The sequence below is a fragment of the Chiroxiphia lanceolata genome, chromosome Z, assembly GCF_009829145.1.
Source record: "Chiroxiphia lanceolata isolate bChiLan1 chromosome Z, bChiLan1.pri, whole genome shotgun sequence".
NCBI lineage: Eukaryota > Metazoa > Chordata > Aves > Passeriformes > Pipridae > Chiroxiphia > Chiroxiphia lanceolata.
Genome location: NC_045671.1, coordinates 45765303 through 45774560, shown reverse-complemented (window position 1 = coordinate 45774560; position 9258 = coordinate 45765303).

The following is a 9258-nucleotide window of genomic DNA, read 5'->3' as shown; positions in this document are numbered from 1 at the left end:
TGTCTGCTCCACTGCTACATCATTAGGAAATTTGAATATTTTGAAGGCTCTTATAAAAGTGTAGAAGAGTCTGAGATTTGCTGCCTTATGACTGATAGGGACTTGAAGATTTCTTTTTGCCTCTACAATAAAATAGATTTGGTTTTCCTCCTGAGATCCTCTAAGTCTGTGTTGTCTAATTAGGTTTCTACTTTTACAGAGGCCTGGGGGATAAATGGCATCTTGGTTTCTCCTGTTCTCATCCTGGAATGCATTTCAGATTTATTTTTACTCGGGAATAAAATGCAGATAATTTTTGGGGCATGCTGCAGATGCATGTGTAACATATGGAAGACAAGCATACAAGTACAGTCCAGTGTCCTTTCTGGTTTTGACTTCTGTGACTCTTATTTTCTGCTGAAATAAACCCAAACATATATCTACAAGCAGAAAGAAGCTGTGGTATCTGTGCAATATTCTCAAAAAAATCATTTGGTCAAAGTTACTGTAAAATTATATAGAAAAACTTTGTTCCTGCTGGTGCTATCACTGTTGCCAGTATCAATCAGATGTCAGTACACACAAAGTCACTGGAACTCATCCAGCATGAGCCAAAATAGAATCAGAACTGCAAGCTAAGTTGTTAGTTAAGGTATGGATAATAACTGAAGCTAGTTTTTTGTGGCTTCTCTGTTTGCTCATTCTAATTCAAGCTTTTGTTCTTACACGCTAGACAAGAGACTGAGTAGCTGATACTGGTTTCTGAAAACCCTTTTGTGGTGTAAAAAGTATCAATTATATGCAATAAAGAGCCAGATAACTCTTGTCAGATGTCTGCAGTTCCATGAGAAACAAAAATGGTTTTCCAGTGTTTTCCTTTTTCCTCCCTTGTAAGGATGCTTCAAAAATGGCTCTCATCATGTACCCACATTCTGCAGGCATCTATGGTGGGCAATTAGCAAGTCACTGTACAATGCAAAAATAATTTAAAAAGTCACATCTGACAGTCTTCACAAATTGTTAATAAAAGAAGAGGCACCAAATAACGTTTTCCTTGTTACAGGCACATCATAAAAAATTTAAAATTAAAACCCCATCAACCAGCCAACCAAAAAAGACCCTAAAAAACCCACAAAAAAACCAAAAGAACACAATTTGTCTCAATTTATGAGACAAATTCAAAACTGTGTAATATTATCTCACTTGTGTCTGAAGGGCTTTTTATTTCTATATATGACATCCTCATCACAGTGTGTTATTGTTATTTCTTCTTTGGGAGCCTGAACACGTAGCCAAAGACGTTCAGCAAAATCAGAGTAGCTGCTCTAATTTGGGTAGGCTTTGTGATACAATTCCTACTCTAAGTATTTAACATGGTGCATATATTTTTAGGACACAAAATCTGTCTTTGTCTCAGTTTTATATTTTTTTTACTATAGGGGTTGAAAATTTATTCTAAAAAGGATTGTTTGTTTTTGGCTATTTCTCCCCCAGAACTGTAGCTTAATGTGCTATTTGTGAAACATGCAACTATTCAACCTTTACAGTACCATTAAATCAGGTGTGCATGTAGACTGTGAGCAGTAGCAAGCAACAAAAGAAGAGAAGATCTTTTGTGTGCTATTAAAACATCCATGGGATTTTAACACCTCACATCCTGGTTTAGCGTTGATATTGAAAATTGTTTCTAGGAGAAAAAAAAAGAAAATGTTGGTAGCATTTCTCTCCCCAAACACAGTTGAACTTCAGAGTTTTGATTACTTGGAGAGACCTGTGCTGCTTGTGAATGAGACAGATTGTCTGCAGACATGATCAGTTTCAACCCTAAGATACCAGCTTGGATACCAGAAGGATTCCAGCCTTATTATCTCTATCCTGTCCCAAAGATAGCAAATCCTTTTGAAATGTCTTATGCATCTCTTCTATTTTAGTTAGCACATCTGAGATTAGCTAAGAGAACTCCAACAGATTCAGCATATCATTTATGAATCTTCTTGTACATTTCAGCTAACAAATTTCAGGTTCTTTAAACAGGAAATCAGTTCTTTTGACACAGCCTATGATAAAGTTGAGTTGTAATTCTGATATCCTTGGACCTTGTATCATCATTCACATGTGAGGAAAGTGCATGTTGCCCTTGCAACATACTGTTTGTACAGTTTCGCCAAGTATACAAATCTGTAGAAGACTCCAAGCTGAGTGGTGCTGTTGACACACCTGGAGAACAGGACCATCCAAAGGGACCTGGACAAGCTTGAGAAATGGCCCTTGGGAACTTCATGAGGTTTAACAAAACCAGGTGGAAGGAGCTGCACCTGGGTCAGGGTAATCCCTGATATCAACACAGGCTGGGGGATGAATAGATCGAGAGCAACCCTGCTGAGAAAGACTTGGGGGAGCAGGTGGGTGAGAGGCTGGACATGAGCCATCAGTGTGCACTCACAGCCCAGAAAGCCAAGTGTGTCCTGGGCTGTATCCAAAGCAGTGTGGGCAGCAGGCGAGGGGTTAGGATTCTGCCTCTCTGCTCTGCTCTGGTGAGACCCACCTGCAGCGCTGCATCCAACTTTAGGGTCCAGAGGAGGCCATCAAGTTGATTAGAGGGATGGAGAACCTCTTTTATGAGAAAAGGTTGAGATAACTGGAATTATTCAGCCTGGAGAACAGAACGCTGTAGGGTGACTTAATTGTGACCTTTCAGTACCTGAAGGGAGTCCACAAGAAAAATGGAGAGACAATTTACAGGAGCATGTAGCGACAGGACAAGAAGGAATGGCTTCAAACTGAGAGTAGGTTTAGATCAGATATTAGAAAAAAATTCTCTACTGTGAGGGTGGTGAGGCCCTGGAATTGGTTTCCCGCAGAAATTGTGGCTGCCCCATCCTAGAAGTGTTCAAGGCCAGGCTGGGTGGAGCTCTGAGCAATAAGGTCTAGTGAAAGGTGTCCCTATCCACAGCAAGGATGTTGAAATCAGATCTTTCACTCCCTTTCAATCCAGGCAATTCTATGATTCTGTGATTCCATGGCTGAACTGTAAGGAACACAGAAAGGGGAGAGCCAGTCCCAAGGCCCTCTCTCAGCACATAACTTGTCTGATACAATGTCTTCTGACTTAAGTAGCATTATTCTAAATTTATACTATTAAAAAAGAAAAAATAGTCCCTCAGACTTCCTGGGAAGACAAAAGTCCTTCTCAAAATAAATTTCAAGGGAGTGCTTAAATACTATGTACTAAGGCATGAGCAATCTCATAGTTTAATTACTCTGCTTATGCCACGTGATATAGCGCAATGATACAATTCATGTCAGGATTAAATGCTTGTTTTGATAGAGAAGGGGTATTTATTGGAATTACTTTGGAACCAAACATTTTCCTTGTACAGCTAAATGGCAAGAGATAAACAAAGGCTGAGTGCTTTACCTTAGTCCAAAATGAAACTAGTTTATCTCATAGAGTAAATAGAATCTAATTTGAAGCTCATTTCTTTGCTTCATGTTGAAACATAGTAAACTGGCTATATGGCCTGAGTAATTTTATTTTGTGTTATTAAACTGAAGCTATTACAGTCAGCTAGTAGTCACTCAGCAATAGAGACATTCCTCCATGCCATTGTGTTTGGATTTAGCTTTTCTGACCTTTATAGGCTATATAACAGAGAGAGAAAGCTTGAGAGACATACCTTATTGTGTCAGACAATATATACAGTAAAGACAAGCTACAAAGAGCCATGGTTTCATAGCATAAATCTCTTTTGCCTCAGCCAGGTTGGAAGTGCTCTGTAATTCACAGGAACAACCTTTAATTTACTGTTTTCCCTGGATACCACTGAGGGCTGGTAGGAGGGAAAAGACTCATTACGAAGGGTATCTTTTCTCTATTGAAGAACAAAGGATGCCAAGGATTGGTTATCACTTCTCAATTGCTTATCACTTGTCAATTGCTTATCATCTTGAAAACTATGCTTGAATCTCCTTGTAAATAATAGTTTAAGGATATGCTAGTCATTTCTTTAATTTTGTAGTAGGAAGAAAACAAAATCAGAGACTTGGTTAAATTGTTTTAAAGTGCTAGAGCTTGTTTTAATATCAGTAAGCTCGGATGATATTCCCTGACAAGATAAAATACCTCATTCTGCTCAGGTTCTGGGGTCTCTCTATAAGCTACAAATAAAATTTTGCAGGATAAAAGATAATTTGCAAGGCTTTGTCACAGATTTTGGGAATTTTGTTTGGTTTATTTGTTTGCACTTTGAAAGAGTTGCTTATACTTCTCAGATGGAAAGAAGGAAGGCAAAATGCAAAAATATCACATATGGAAAAAATGAGAGGAATAGAAACCGCAAAGTTTTTTCTATGTCAAAGAAAAATATTATTCACTTTATATTTACTTGCTCTTCTGCTTTGGCAAATTTCTTGCTTTCAGTGCACCGGTGCACTTTACATCTTTTGGTAGATGGAGATGTGGCTGCCAGTGCCAAACTCCCATGCTTCTCAATGCCATTAGGTAATGAATATCAGTAGTGTTTATGGTTACTTCAGTTACTGTAGGTTCCATAGGCTCTATTGAAAGAAACACACAAGCCCAAGAGAGAAATTTGCACAGCATGAAGAAAGACAGCAGCAGTTGAAGTCATACTGCTTAGAACCATGACTTCTGATTTCCCACAGCACTGTGAACTTCTTTGAACAGAAAGTCATGTCTCAGTTCTTAAGAAGAAAGGATTTTCCTAAAAAAATGCTTATCGTGGTGTTTCAGGAGCATTTTGGGAGTTCCCAGAGTGTTGCAGATAACACACACTTGAAGAAAAGCATCAAATAGTGTATCTGTGATCCTTAAGTCACCTGAAAAGGACATTAGAATTGGACTGGAGTGTACAGAACAGAGAGAGGTGAAATAGCTAGCAATATCTGAGGCAGTCTTGCTCTGATCTTCCTCTTACATGTAAGAAGCGTAACCCAAAATCACTGTATTTTTTCTGTTGTTAAAGGAGTTTCCTTTTTATTAAAAAGTATACAGACAATTCACTGAGCACTTTAGACGATAAAGTCTTAAAAAAATTACTTGAATTTGAAGATCTGAAATACAAACTTCTGAAATTTCTCTCCTTTAAGTTAGTAATGTGTTAGACTTTCCCTATTACTCTACAAACATAGTTCACATTTAGTAGAGTTAACAAAGCTTTTGTTTTATACACAGTTGATGATATTTTTATCCCAATAGTTGACAATTCCATTTTATGTTTTTAATATATGTAATCTTTTTATTTGAATAAAATTAAATTTCAGTCTATTTGAACAATATTTAATTTAACTGTAATATCCAGTCTTTCAATTACTGATTGTATTGGAAGGAGTTGTTGAACCACCACCCTGCTTCTTAGTTCTTTTGTCTTTGTGAAAATTTTATTAATGTGACCTTACTACAACTTTTAACACTACTGTCATTATTACTGTCACTAGATGTAATGGCAGGGGATTTAAGTCCAATTTCACTTTGTTTTTGATACTTCAAAGATTCATAAGGTAACTTGCTTTTGCTATAATTATATGAAAATGGAGAACTGCACGTGGTATGAACAATAGTTTGAGATTGTCACACATTTTAACTGACAAACGGGTACTGAGGCAATGTTTTCCAAATTAGGGTGCTTATACTTTTTCATAAACAGAAAATACAAGGTATTTAATTACCAAACCATATTTATTATTGTTATTGTTGCTGTTATTATTATTATTTAGAAGATTCTTGCACAATGAGAGAAATTACTTGTGGGCTGGCACGTGCTGCTGGCACCTGGCTTTGAATGATATGGGTAACGTGTCCAGGCCTTATAGAAGTATTGTCTGACTTTCACAGTACTTTTTTCCAACTGATTAAAAAATTCAGGGTCAGATGCTGTATCACACAAGGACTTGAAAGTGATAACAGGTTTTGTTGAGTCATGATAGCTGCTGCTTATAGTTGTCACAGAATAATAGAATCACTTCAGTTGGAAAAGACTCTTAAGATCACCAGGTCTCATTATTAACCCAGCACTGCCAAGTCCACCACTAAACCATGTCCCTCAGCACCACATCTATGGGTCTTTTAAATACCCCAAGGGACACTAACTCAACCACTCCCCTGAACAGCCTGTTCCAGCACCTGACAACCCTTTTGGTGAAGAAATTTTTCCTAGTAGTCAGTCTAATCCTTCCCTGTCATGCAAGCAGGTCAAATACACACCCTTCTTGTTGCTATCTGTGGCATAGGGAGTCAAAGGAGTCATTCATCCCATGATGCCGTCCTGAGGAAGTGGGAAGATGGCTCCTAAATCACATGTGCTAGCTCTTTGAGCTGCCTGTGCCTTTTATACCTTGCAGTGCTAGGACATAAGGTTTCTCTCTTGTTCTTTAAGCACATTGCTGTTCTTCTGACGTATTTTTCTGTTGAGGGCAATGTTATCTAAGCCGATGTCTGAATAGTGTATTTCATTGTCCCAGGATGTAGAGGTTGGTAGGCAGGAATCAAGTAATGGTGGAGACAGGAGAGTGGGCTGTTTTGAAGTTCTCTGGGAAATGTCAGTTTTAAGTTGGTATGTATCAGCATGAGTGTGCTGGTCTGTGTTAGCATGATGTCACAGTGTCATCCTATCTTGTATCACTAACATCTTGTTATGGTAATATATTTATGTAAGTGGATAAAATTAGAGCTGCCATTAGTAGCAACCTGGGATTGCCTAGATTTTAATTTTTAAAATATTTTTAATGTATGTCATTGTCGCAGTTTGAGATCCCCAAAAATCCAATTTCTAATTTCCAAGTCCCCCTCCGCCAATTTGCTTTGGTGTGAGAGGGTTTTCCAGACATAACACAACTCAGTATGGGGGGAAGGGAATTATATTACAATTTACTACTTACACAAATAAATACTATAATACAACAATTCTAATTATCTCTGCTATGGTAAAGCAATATATTTACATTAAATCAAGTCCCTCCTTTCCCTCCAATAAAGTTCAGAAAGAAAGGAAGAGAATCACTTTCAAGGCAGCATGATCTTTTCCAAGCAGCAGGTTTACTCTGTCATAGCTGGAAAATATCTCTCTCTCTCTTCATTACAATGCAGGGGTTCTTCACCCCTTGGCCCTTCGGCTCTAGCCGAAGGTTTCTCTCCTGTGGACTGCGGGACAGGCTCGCCTCACCACGTCGTATCACGAAGTGCAGAGTATCTTTGTGAAAGTCCCTTCCTCAGAGGATTCAAGCTCCTCCTGAGTCAGAACATTTAGGGCAGCTCTCAGTTCAGTCTTTGCTCCAAGTGCTCTATCAGAGCTCCTTTGCTCTGTCTCAAACTGCCAGTATGGTGAAGGGGGGAAAGGAAAGTCTCTTCCCCCCCTGCATTTCTCCTGGCTGTTCCGGTCCAGCTCCAGGACATCTCTGAACTTCTCAGCTTCTCTCTCTGGTGCTGCTGCATTTCACGACTCCCTTCAAGTGGAAGTCCACCCCCTCCTTCCAAGAAGGGATTTCCAAAGGTTTGGGGAAAGTAAAGCCAAGTCTCACCCCCAAACAGCCTCTGCTGAGCTTGGTCCTCTCTCTCGCCGTCGGACAGCTCTACATCTCTCAGCTTGGTTCCATGCCATCTCTGCTGCTTGTTATCTCTTTTGGCTCTTGGCCACAGTTCTCTGTTTAGTGCTGCTCCACTGCTGCTTTCATTGTCTCTGGCTGTCCGCTCCCAGCGAGGAAACTCCCTCAGGTTTTAGCTGCAGTACTCGGCCCAGTTTAACACTGTTCCAAGTTTCTGCAGCCCCCAGCCGGGGCTGGGGGGCCTTGGCCCCCAGCGGGACTCCTGGCCTCTCTCTCCTCATGGCCTAAAACATGGCTACTTCTCTTCCAGCTACATCATCTTCTCCCTTCATTTCTGGTCTGGTGCGGTATGTTTTAATTTTGCAGGGGCGCTGACTGGGTCAACACCAAGAACACCACCCCCCTGGAGTTAACAGCTTTCCAACTCCAGGGGAAAACCCTTTTTAACCCAGGACAGTCATGCAGTTTATTATTCCTCCTACATATGACATTAAAAGTAATGAATAAAATTTTATTATCAGTAATATGGTGCTATGTTGCTCTGTCATAAATTGCTATGTTGTTGCAATATTGAGGATTTGTTTAAGAAGTAAAATTCTATTACTACATTTTAAAATCATAGTAAGTGTATCTATACAAATAAATGACATTTCTTAATGATAAAGCATCTTATGAGTGAGTCTCAATTCTTGTTTACTTCTATTATAATAGAATCTTTCATTTTTTTTAATAAGAGGGACCAAGCACTGCAGAGATTCCGGAGGTTATTATCTTTCATTGAAAGCTGTATATATGAGTAGAGAATACTAATAAATGAAAGTTTCTAAGTTTTTAAGCTGAGTAAGCTTTCTAGGTAGGAAAAGACAAAATCTATAAATTCATCAGTATCTTAATGTTTCTCCCATATGCTGGATTCTGTAATGTTAATAAATTTCTGTGTGGTAGGCACACATGTGTGAGCCTCATATTAAAGATGTAGCCTCATATTCACTGCACATATGATGTCAGATGCAGGTCCATTAGAGCTTCTTTGGGCATCCGCCCCAGGGGAAAATATACACAGTTGGATGCAGTACAGTGTCATAGCTGTCCTCCTGTCCTGACTCCCTGTGTACCAGACTCATCTGGCTGAAGGATCTGTGGTCCTTTGACTCACTTTCTCTGCTCTGTTGGGTCCTAGTAGAGACAGAGGCTGCCCTGCTGTGAAAAGAATACAAGAACCAAAGATGCTGCTGCAATGAAATGTGAAATGGAAACAACTAGGTGAGTCAGCTTTAATGCATCTGAATCTATTGTAAGGAAAAGAATATAAGTCCTTACAATGTAATCCCCATACTGTTCCTTAGCCAGAAGTCTTTTTTTTTTACTGCTCACTAACTGTGGGTTTGATGCATGCAGACGTTTTAAAAATGTGCAGGCATATCTGAGTCTGCAATTAATGGCCATATAGATTATGACAGAAATTTTTCATGGAACATCTAGTCAAATGAATGGTATTACATTCACTGTATGTTTTTTCTGCTAATAAAAGATGCCTATTTTTATCTAATAGTGCTCCTGCCTTATGTTGTTGTTGGCTTTAGAGGCTTCAACAAAAAAAAATTAAAAATTTAAATTCATATCCCTATAGAAAGCTTGCTATTACCCTAGGAGATCTGACATAAGGGCTTGTGGTGTAAAGTGTGATCGTCAAGACAAAAGATTTAGTTTGCTCCTGAT